Genomic DNA, 12,338 nt, shown 5'->3' with positions numbered 1-12,338 from the left:
TTAGGCTTTGGCTGGTAAGCCTAGACACCCCCTGCCCTCCCCTCCACTCTACTCGCAGGCCAGAGGGAGGCTGGTGTGGCTTGGGACAGGCATCGGCTCCAGCCCAGATTCCAGGCCTGGGTGAGTAGCAGTGGGGTCTCAAGTAGGAGCAGAGCAGACAGAGCACCCATGGGTGTCAGGGAGCAGAAAGAAGTGAGGAGAGAGGGCAAGTGAGAGAAGGAAGAGGAAGAGAGAGAGGAGGGTGGGCGGGGAGAGGAGGTGGGTGCGGCCAGGGTGAGGCTAGGGAGCGAGTGAGGCCCCGCTGTGTCTCTGACACATTCGAGCTATCGAGGCCGGGCAGCAGGGTGCAGACCCAGCAGGCCCCTGGCCCCTCATGACCACAGCAGTTCAGTCGAATAGGGGTGACAGAGGCCAGGCGTCCTGGTGCCCGCTTGCCAGCTCCATCTTGACCGTTGGCTGCACAGCACAGCCCAGGCCTGACAGACCCCAGGGCAATAGAGCCAACGGGAGCAAGGGCCAGAGGGCAAGCGTCTTAGACCCAGGTTGTGGGTTCCTGACTGTCTCACTTGGGCCTTTTGGCAGGGGTCACCCAAGGTAGACCTGGGTTTCTATCTATCATGCCTCACTGTGTGACCTTGGCCATCCCTTGCTCTCTCTGATGTGGGGAAGGGGACATCTCCCTTTGCTTCTGGGGCACAGGCACCTGTCTTTGGAAGCTCACACTTCCCTGAACTGCCACCATGGGTCTGGTGCTGTGGCTGCCCACGGGGAGACTCAGGCAGCTCTGACTCACAGGCCCAGCCGCCAACGCAGGGGCAGCTGAACCCGCCGGGGGAAACCCCACTCGCCGCATGGCCTGGCCACACAAAGCCCACCCTCCTGGGGGACCTGGCTTCAGAGAACACCCTGAGCCTATGACCTTCTCTTTCCCTGGCTGTGGTAGATGAATAAGCCAATCCCCAGATCTGCCCCAGAAAGAGAATAAACTACCCACATTCCAGATGGGGATTATCCTGGCTCCTGGGAAAAGCCTCCCAGGTCAGGAGACTTGGGCTCCCTCCACTTCAGGCCTGCTCCCTAGGGGACCTGGGCTAGATTACACGACACCAGGCCTTGATTTCTCCAGCAGTAAATGGAGCTAATGATGTCATAGAGAGAGAAAGGACGAGGAAAGGTCGGTGAGCCTTTTCTCACTTTACCCTCACACCAACCCAGGGGACCAGGCACCACTACTGTCCTCATACTACATTCGAAGCCAGTTCAAGAAGGTTTCGAAGCAAACTGTCCAAGGCCATCTGGTCAGGGTGGCAGGGACAGGATCCCGGCAGACTCCCAGGTCAGCGCTCAGGGAGTAAAACGCTCAGCCAAGTTTGCAGAGCTGGGGACAGGGGAAGCCTGGGTCCCAACCCCTGTCTCCGACTGCAGACCTGTGTGCTGCACAGACAGCGTAGGGAAGGGCCGGGTAAGAGGAAAGAGCTAAGTGAACCTGAGCACTAGCGGGGGGCGCGCAGGAGTTGGGGGAGGCAAGAACCGGGCAGGCCCAAGGCAATCAGTGAGCTGGAATTTTCCTCCCAGACGGATGAGCCACTTGGACTATACAATTCTTCCGCTGCCCTCTTCACAGCCAGGGCCTTGTTCCTGGAAAAAGAAGGAAAGCCTGGAAGGAGCCATTGCTCGTGGGGTCCTACCCTTCAGCTGATGCACGGCTCATAACCCCCACCAATGTCCTTCCTCTGCCCTAGGGGACACAGTCTAAAGTCCTCTTTTATTTCTTTGTTCAACTTCATAATAATTAAAAATTACTTTTATAAAAGTATTTATGCAACATACACCAGTATTTAAAAAAATCCACTCTCGGGACACCTGGGTGGCTCAGTTGGTTAAGTGGCTGCCTTCGGCTCAGATCATGATCCCAGCGTCCTGGGATCGAGTCCCACATCGGGCTCCTTGCTTGGCAGGGAGCCTGCTTCTCCCTCCGCCTCTGCCTGCCACTCTGTCTGCCTGTGCTTGCTCTCACTTCTCTCTAAGAAAAAAAAAAAAAAATCCACTCTCAGGTGCCTGGGTGGCTCAGTGGGTTAAGCCTCTGCCTTTGGCTCAGGTCATGGTCTCAGGGTCCTGGGATGGGGCCGTGCATCGGGCTCTCTGCTCAACAGGGAGCCTGCTTCCCCCGCCTCTCTGCCTGCCTCTTTGCCTACTTGTGATCTCTGTCTGTCAAATATAAAATTAAAAAAAAAATCCACTCTCAAAATATCTAATATAGAAAGTCTTTCCTTTGTATATTTCTAGACTCCAGTAACATCGTAAATGTCTTTTCTTCATTTAGCAACTGTGTGTGTAGGAATTTATCTTATGGAAAATTCACCTCTCACCATTGATGTTTCAGTTATATCCTTCTGGGGCTCCCTGCCCCCCTTATAGCTACACTAATATTTGCATTTTGTATCTGTACCTGTATGTGTAAATATATAATTACAATTTTAAATAAAACTACCACTACCATTTTGCAACTTTTTGTTTTTCCCCTTAAGAACACATCCTGGGAATACTCACAGGTTGGTGGTACATGTAGAAAGTAATGTGTTCATTGTGAGAGTTGTGCATAATTTAAAGTATGCCTGAGCCGTACATTATTTGACTAGTCCCCTAGTAATAGACATTTAGTGTTTCCAGGTTCTCAATTATGCTGGAATGACCATTGTTCATAAAGTTTGTTTGTTTGCTTATTATTTTTAAAGTAGGCTCCATGCTAGGCTTGAACTCATGATCCTGAGATCAAGACCTGACGTTAACCCAGGTACCCCTGTAAAGTATATTTGTATATTCTATTTGTACATTCTGTAAGTATCTATTTCCATAGGTTAAATTCCTAGACACAGAGTTGCTTAGGAAACAGAATAAATATTTGAAATGTTACTGGAGTCCAAACATTGCCTTTATGCAAAATCATAAAGCTTCCGAGAAGCTAAGAAAATCAAACAGAAAAGTGGTGAAAACAACATTATTCGATTCTGGCCAGGTGTCCTGACCTCTTGAAGGAAGTCCTTTTGCAGGGAAAAGCTACAAACCAGGGGTAGAACAGAGATAAAGAGGGAGGACACCAGGTGGAGACTTTCTCCGTGGAGTGACCAGAGGGCTGAGAAGACCAGCCAAGGCAGGAACTTGCCTCCGACGCTGATATTCAGGGCCCCCCTAGGGTTGGCCCCCAGCCCACATCCAGAGGGCACCTGCCTGTTGGGAAACCCAGCTCTCTCTGGCTACCTGAGCCCTGCATGTGTCCCTCGCTGTTCCTGACAATGGCCCCATGTGATGATCACAGTCAGCCTGGGAGATAAGTCAAGGGCTCCCTCAGCTCCCGAGGAGGAAGCTGAGGCTCAGCGCCATGGAGGGCTGGCCCAAGGTCACACACAGGAGGCTCTTGCTTGCCAGTCCCGTGTCCTTCTACCACCTTCTTCTGGGAGTTTCTAAGGCCACTTCCTGGACCCAGAGGGAGCAGCAGACTGGGCCCCGGCATCAGCGTGCTGGCTACCACTCAGGATGTGGCTCCCGGAATCCCTGGGTGGGGCTCTTCTTGGAGTGGGGTCCCGGGGCTTCTCTGGGCTATCACAGATACCCACAGCTCAGAATAAAATCTGCTATGGCTGCCTCGACGGCTTCATGAGAGGGTCCCAGCCTGGGCAGAAGGCTGGCTCTTTTCCGGATCCAGCAGGGACTGAGGGATACCACAGAAGCCAGACTGTCTCCCTGGGACTTCCTCCCACTGGCTTCGCCCCTGGCGCTTCTCTCTGGGTCCCTGGTGGTATCGCGCCTGCCCTCTCCCAACAGCTCCTTACACCCTCTTAGGGTTCTTCTCCGTCTGACAGACTTAGGGCAGGTCCATAGTCTCTTTCTGGTTTCGGGTTTCATGGTAATCACTGCAAGGAACTAGAGAAGTCACAAACATGGGGAAGTAACAGAGCTCTGGAAAATCACAGAATTCTCAAGGGTGCTTGTTCCCCTTCTGAAAGGACAAGGTGGAAGTTTCCACGTCTGAGGTTACTGATCATCCTGAAACATACCATGACCTCGACTCTCTTTAGCTCAGACACCTTCAGGGGCTCTTCATGGCCCAACACACAAAGTCTAAGCACCCTAGTGTGGTCTTCAAGGCCATCCCTGACCTGGTTCCAATGTTTCCCGCTACGCCCCCCCACGTCTATCCTCCAGGGCTTCTCTACCCCCATGTGGACCACAGGCTTTCCAACCTTCCAGCTGGATGTAAGGGTTCTTTTTCTCAGCCTCGCCAACAGTTGCCATCTCTTGTCTTTGTGACACTAGCCATCCTGACAGGTGTGAGGTGATACCTTGTGTGATTTTAATTTGCTTTTCACTGATAATTAGTGATGTTGAGCATCTCTTCACATTGGCCATTTATACATCTTCTTTAGAAAAATGTCTAATCACTTTTTCCACCCATATTTTTTTAAAAGACTTTATTTTTAAGTAATCTCTACACCCAACTTGGGGCCCAAACTCACGACTCTGAGATCAAGAGAGACGCGTTTCCACCAACCGACCAACCAAGCGCTCTACTTCCTTCCACCCATTTTTAAGTCAGATACTTTGTGGGGTTTTTGTCTGTTCGTTCGGGTTTTTTTTTTGTTTTGTTTTGTTTTGCTGTTGAGTTATAGGGGTTCCTTAGATATTTTGGTTGTCAACCTCTTATCAGACAGATGGTTTGCAGATGTTTTCTCTCATTTGGTAGGTTGCTGTCTCATTTTGTTTCTTCTGCTGTGCAGAAGCCTGACCTCTGCACCTTTATTGGTGCTGTCCTTACCCCTGAGGATGCCCAGTGCACTATGGCTGAAGGGCAAACTGGCCCAGATCAAAGCCGCCTCCTCCAAGAAGCCTTCCCAATCACTCAGCGGGAAGTGGTTTTTCTTCCCAGTCCTTTGTTTGATAGCCTCAGTCTCTGGATGTCCAGTGTACTCTCTCATCTCTAGGCCTGTACCATGCCAGCTCTCCTTCCTGGAATATTCCCCACTCCTCCCTGTACCTCCCCCAGTTCCTGGTTGGCTTAGGCACACCCCTCTTTGACTCCTCTCTTCAGTGCTCCCCAGAAGTCCTACCACCACCTGAGCTCCTGGTTCCTCTCCTGCCTTTGCCACCAAGCTGGGAGCTCCAGAGCGGGGGACGATGACTGCCATGTTCACCACTGTGTCCCCAGGGCCAGGCACAGAGTACATGCTAGATATTTGTCGAGTGCACCAAGCGTTGTGGTCTCACTGGATCTGAGTCAGTAACCCTTCCCCCACTTCACCAATGAAGAAACTGAGGCCTTGAGAGGCCAAGGGCCTGGCTGGGATCACATAGCCTGGAGTGGAGAATGTGATTCCTGGTCTCCCTGGCTCTAACGCCCAGGGCATTCCCCTCTAGCCTTGACCTTTCTGAGAGCCCCAGCTATTGCTGAAGGCTGATGATTAAACACATGAGCTCTGGGACCAAGTTTCTGGGTTCAAATGCAGTTCCGCCACTTAGCTGTGTGACCCTGGGCAGGCCGCTTACCATCTCTGAGCCTGTCTTTCCTCATCTGTGACATGGGATAATTATAGCTATCCCCACATGTGGCTGTGAGGATAAGACAGGATGAGCCATGCAGAGATGGGCGCAGAGGGCGTGGCCAAGGGGCAGGGTGATGGAGAATGAGCCCTCTTCGTGCCCCTGTGTCAGTAACTCCCTTAGAACAGAGCTTGTGCTGGGCCCATGAGGGGTGCTGTGCACTTGGGGGCCAGGGAGAGCGTGGGGTGTGGAGCTCAATCCAGACGAGGCAGGCCCACCTCCAGCAGTAAGAAGGAGCCAAGTGAGTTCAGGGCTGAAATCCCAGCATGCAGGGCAGGAGGAGTGTGGGTGACAAGAGGAGGAGAGACCAGCAGTGAACAGGTCACAGGGCTTCTGTGAGCCCTGCTAGAGGAGGGAGCTGAGCTGGAAACGTGTGCCACCGTGTCCTACGCCAGATGCTAGAGCCCAGTGACTCCCCAGAGCCAAGAGGGAAGGGTGGTTGGACCTCTCTGGCCTAGGGTGGAAGCAGGACCAGGACCTGGGGTGGAAGCAGGACCAGGAAGCAGGACCAGAATGGGTCCCTGGCTCCTGGCTGGGGGTCCTCCACTCTGAGAGGGGGGAACCTCCCGCATCCCAGGACATGGGTTGGGGCTGGGGTTGAGTGATCCGGAGGGCCAAGCTGTCCCTCCCGTGAGGCCTGGAAGCACCAGGAGCCAAGAGCCAGGCAGGGAGATTAATTTCAGGCCCTTAGTAAGTGCAGAAGCGAGACACGTCCCACACAGTTACTCTGGGATTTCCTAATCCTTGGGCTGACGTGCAAAGCCTTTTTAAAGTTCCTCTGCTGCAGGAAGGAGTGATGTCAGTTCAGGATTCCTGCTCCTCCCCCTCCCAGCTGCATCACTACAGCTTCCTTGCTGGGTATCACGGCACTGAACCTCAGGTCCTGTCCATCCCGTGGCCAGCATGTTTGCTGCTGGGGCCCACACTCTGTGCATTAGCATAGGCTCTGCACCCAGGCTGCCTGGTTCCAACCCCAGATCTGTGTCACCTGCTGGCTCTGGGACCTCGGGCAAGTGACCTAACCTCCCTGAGTCTTAGTTTCCTCATCTGCAAAATGGGAATAATCACTAGAACCAGACTCACGGCTGAGAGGATGAAACAAGGTAAATGTACAAAGGTCCTGACGTGGTGCCTTGCACACAAGCCACACTCAGAATCGGGGGCTTCTGAGGCCACATTCCCAGGAGGGGAGAGTACTGTCCTGCTTGCAGAGTTGGGGAACACAGCATTTACTCGTGGACTCTTTCATTCTCCAAATATCTAAAGTCGGGGGATCAGAATGGTTATGGACACCATAGGCTCAAGAGGCAGGAATACCCTCACTGGCTATGTGACCTTGGGAAAGTGACTTAAGTTCTCTGAGCTTTGGGATAATAACAACACCTACCTCTAGGCCTGAAGATTCAGTGAGAAAACTTCAAAAAGGGAGTGGGATGCTTCTGACGCATAGTAAGGTCCTGATCAACCTTTGCTAACCCTCACCTGCCGAGTGAGGAAAGTACTGGGCTAGCCTGGGACGCATAGGAAGGACACTTGCCCGTCTGTCAGGGCTGGGGAGCCCTCCTGGAAGCATGGAGGGTGAGGAGCGATGGGAGTTTGCTGGAAGGACAGAAACGACAGAGCGAGCGGCTTCTTCTGAGCTGGGACAGAGACAGGTTCTGCGGAGGTGATCTAAGCCACCTCGCCGGCCAAGTCTCTTCTCTACCTTCACTCCCTCCACCGGAGAGGGTCTCTGCTAGACTGGGTCAGGGACTTGGTGAGAATGGCATGGAAGCCGGCCACCAGATCCTGAGATCAGATGCAAACTTCACCGACATGATAGGGGTTCTCAGGTTTCCCTGAGGCCATTCATGAGGTTTTGAGGACAGTGGCCTCCACCATGAGTGCACATCAGAACCCCGTAGGGAGATGTTTCCTGTGCAGGTTTCCACCTCTCACCCATAATTCAGCAGGCCTGGGATGGCCTTGGATTCTGCATTTTAACGGATACTTGTATGAGTCTGAGGCCGGAGTCCCTGGACCATACTTGGAGGCACCCATCCACAGGCTCCCATTAAGAGCCCATGGCCATGGCCAACCAGATAAAGTCTGAGCTCCAGGTGGGATTGTCAGGGACTCTTTGCACCCAGACCTCACTCCTTCCTACTTCCACCTCCACTCCCTCCCTCTGGCTGGCCCTGCTTTTCCCCCCTCTCCGCCCCACACCAGTCCTTCTCCTAGATTCCCTTTCTGCCTGGTGGACTCCTCCAACGCACCTTCTAAACCCTCACAGAAACACTCTGTCCTTTTTCCTCCACAACATCTGTACCCCCTCGTACCTCTACATAAGGGGGCTCTACACAAAGGGGCTCCCTCCAAATGTGTTGGACTTGAAAAAGTTAATGTCACATTCATGACCCTGCATATGCTGAAGATCTGATGAGGATGACCAGATGTGTTTGGAGACCAGGTCCGAGGAGGACGGCTAAGGGACCAGCACACCCAGCCCAAGATGCGGTGCCTCCAGGGAGCACAGGGCTGCCTCCACACACGGGAGGCCCATCGAGAGGCAAGGAGCAAAGCTGTCGGGGAGTCCAGAATGCAGCACTAAAAGGGACAGGAGGTGCCCCAGGGAGGGAAGAAAGGGCTACAGCTTTCCGACAACAGGAGGCAGGCAGGTCACCTGCTGGGGGGTGGAGTGGAGGGGTGAGAGGAATGGTCTTGGCCCAGTGGTCCCAGGAGTAGGGAGTGGTGACCTTGGCTGAAGGCTCTGAGAATCCCCAAACTGGCTCTGAGTCTTCCCCGAAGTAACTGGGTGACCCAAGGTAAGTCACTTACCCTCGGTGACCTTCCCCTTTCTTATCTCTCCAGTGGAGATAATATGCACTTGCTGGGTCCGGGTGGCCCAGGCCTGTATGAGAACATGGAAATGAAAGTGCCTTGTAAACAATAAATGGCTCACCCTGCCTAAGCAAGACATGAAACCCAGAAGCCAGAAATGAAAAGACCAAACGATTTGACGACGTATAAGGTAAAAACTGTGTACGTAAAGACACCAAAAAAGAGGGTTCAAACAGAAATGGTCGAGTGTGGAAGATACCTCAACATATATGATGTTAGGGTTAATAGACATAAGAGAGAATAGAAATAGTCCCACAAATCAACAGAAGACAAAAACCCATAGAAAAATGGACAAAAGATAGATGTAGAAGAAATATACTTAAAAAAACGTGTGGCTAGCTGATTACTTGCTATCCTTCCATTGGGAAGGCTGTCCTTCCCCACCCTGCAAACTCACACTGCCATCTCCATCATTTACCAAATGCCTGCATGTAGAGATCTCTTTCTAGGATCTTCCTTTTGTACCATCTGTCTGTCTGTGAGTCAGTAGCAAACTCAACGGTACTGTCTTCATAGTATTTCTTCATACGTAGTAGAACAAGGCTTTCCATTCCTTTCATCTTCTTTAAGAATGTCTTGGCTAGTCTCAACCCTATACTTTTCATCTCCATTTGTTCTGTTTAAGGTTTAAGTAACAGTAAAATTCACCCTCTTTAGGCTGCAGTTCTTTAGTCTATAGTGCTACTTCCATTTTGTTTTGTTTTGTTTTACTTTGTGTAATCTCTACACCCAGCTTGTGTCTCGAACTCAACACTTGGAGCTCAAGGGTTGCATGCTCTTCAGACTGAGCCAGCCGGGCACCCCCATCGTGCTACTTTTGTCAAATGTATATGTTCATGTTATCACTACCACAATTAAGACATAGTTCCATCACCCGTTATTGGATGTATCATTTGCTAGTATCTTCTCCCACTCAGTAGGCTGTCTTTTCATTTTGTTGATGGTTTCCTTTGCTCCTTTGCTAGGCTAAAGATTTTCATTTTGGTGTTGTCCCAATAGTTCAGTTTTGCTTTTGTTTCCTTGCCTGAGGAGATAAATCTAGAAAAATATTTCTAAGGCCATTGTCAACGAGATTTCTTCTAGGATTTTCATGGTTTCAGGTCTCACAGCTAGTTCTTTAATCCATTTTGAGTTTATTTCCGGGTATAGGGTAAAACACTAGTCCAGTTTCATTCTTTCCCATGTAGCTGTCCTGTTTTCCCAACACCATTTTTTGAAGAGACTGTCTTTTTCCCATTGCATATTTTTGTCCCCTTTATCATAGGTTAATTGACCATATAAACATGGTTTGTTTCTGGGCTCTCTATTCTGTTCATTGTTCTATGGGTCTGTGTTTGTGCCATTACCGTACTGTTTTGATAACTACAACTTTCTAGTACATCTTGAAATCTGGGATTGAGATCTTCAATCCCAACTTCGTTCTTTTGTCTCAAGATTGTTTTGGCTATTCAGGGTCTTTTTTCGTTCCATACACATTTTAGTATTGTTTGTTCTAGTTCTGTTAAAAACGTTGTCAGTATTCTGATAAGAATTACATTATATCTGTAGATTGCTTTGGGTAGTATGGACATTTTAACAATATTCGTTCTTTCAATCCATGAGCATGGAATGCCTTTCCATTTGTGTCATCTTCAATTTCTTTCATCAGTGTTTTATAATTTTTGGAGTACAGGTCTTTCATCTCCTTGCTTAATTTTATTCCTGGTATTTTATTATTTTTGGTGCAGTTGTACATGGGATTGTTTTCTTAATTTCTCCTGCTACTTCAATGGTAGTGTATAGAAATCTAACAGATTTCTGTACGTTAATTTTGTGTCTTGTGACTTTACTGAATTCATTTATCAGTCCTAGTAATTTTTTGGTACAGCCTTCAGGGTTTTCTATATATGGTATCCTTCCATCCGCAAATAGTGAAAGTTGTATTTCTTCCTCATCAGTCTGGATCCCCCTTATTTCTTTTTCTCATCTGACTGCTGCAGCTAGGACTTCTGGTAATATGTTGAATAAAAGTAGTGAGGGCGGACATCCTTGTCTTGTTCCTCATCTTAGAGGAAAAGCTCTCACCATGCAGTATGATGTTAGCTGTGGGTTTTTCATATATGGACTTTATTATGTTGAGATATTTTCCCTCGAAACCTACTTTGTTGAAAGGTTTTATCATGAATGGATGTTGTATTGTGTCAAACGTCTTTTCTGCATTCTATTGAGAGGATCATACCAGTTTTTTATGTTTTCTCTTGTTAATGTGATGTAGCACACTGATTGATTTGCAAATACTCAAACCACCCCTGGAATGAATTCCACTTGAACGTGGTAAGTGATTTTTTTTTTTAATGTATTGTTGGATTTGGTTTGTTAATATATTTTTTTAAGATTTTATTTATTTATCTGCCAGAGAGAGAGCGAGCACAAGCAGGGTGGAGGGACAGGCAGAGGGAGAAAACAGGTTCCCCGCCGAGCAGGAAGCCTGATGCGGGACTCAATCCCAGGATCCAGGGATCGTGACCTGAGCCAAAGGCAGAGGCTTTACTGACGGAGCTCCACAGCTGTCCCTGATTTACTATATTTTTGAGGATTTTTTGCATCTGTGTTCATCAGTGATATTGGTCTGTAGTTTTATTTTCTTATAATGTCCCTGTATAGTTTTGTTATCAGGGTAGTGCTGGAATAATACAATGAGTTGGAAAGTGTTCTCTCCTCTGCTACATTGTGGAAAAGTTTGTGTGAACTTGGTATTATCTCTTCCTTGTTTTGTAGAATTTGCCAACAGAAATATCTGGGTCTGGAATTTTGTTTTCATTATCTGGGGTCTGTTGTTATTGTTAGAAGGCTTTATATAAATACAGGGCCATTCACGTGAAATTGGCACTTTGTGTCATTCAAGGGATTAGTCCATTTTATCTCACTTAATGATTTATGGTCTTAGCATTGTTTAGAGCATTTCCTTATTAACTTTTTAGAGTCCAAACGGTTAGTAGTAATGTCTATGCTTTCATTCTTGATATTAGTAATTTGTGTCTTTCTTGTTTTGTTTTCCTGGATATTTTATTCATTTGTTTCAATGGTTTTACTGGTTTTTCTCTAACATTTTTGTTCTGATCTCACTGATTTCTGGTGGTATCTTTAGTTTCTTCCTTATAGTTGTTTTGGGTTTTATTCTTCTTTTTCTAGTTTCTTAAGATAGAAGTACAAATCATTGATTATTTTTTCATTAAATTCTAAATATTTTCTAATTTCTCTTGTGATCTCCTCTTTGACTCATGGGTTGTTTATAAGTGTGTTATTCAATTTCCAAATATTTGGGATTTCCCAGATCTCTTTCTGTTAATGAATTCAAGTTCAATTCTGTTTTGGTACGAGAAATAATTTATGGGGCTCCTGGGTGGCTCAGTGGGTTAAGCCCCTGCCTTCGGCTCAGGTCATGATCTCGGGGTCCTGGGATGGAGCCCCTCATTGGGCTCTCTGCTCAGCGGGGAGCCTGCTTCTCCCTCTCTCTCTGCCTGCCTCTCTGCCTACTTGGGATCTCTCTGTCAAATAAATAAATACAATCTTTAAAAATAAAAAAAAGAAATAATTTATAAGATTTAGTTATTTGTGTTTTGTTTTAAAGATTTGATTAATTTATTTGAGAGAGAGAACAAGATAAAGAGAAAGAGAGAGAGTGCATGAGCAGGCGGAGGGGTAGAGGGACAAGCAGACTTCCCACTCAGTAGGGAGCTGACTCGGGCTCCATCCCAGGATCCAGAGATCATGACTTGAGCTGAAGGCAGACGCTTAACCAACTGAACCATACAAGTGCCCCTAGTTATTTGTGATTTTTATTTTATTTTATTTTATTTTATTTTATTTTCCAGAATATAGTA

The sequence above is a fragment of the Lutra lutra genome, chromosome 5 (assembly GCF_902655055.1).
Source record: "Lutra lutra chromosome 5, mLutLut1.2, whole genome shotgun sequence".
Classification (NCBI taxonomy): domain Eukaryota; kingdom Metazoa; phylum Chordata; class Mammalia; order Carnivora; family Mustelidae; genus Lutra; species Lutra lutra.
The sequence above is the reverse complement of the archived record's forward strand: the minus strand, read 5'-3'. Positions refer to the sequence as shown.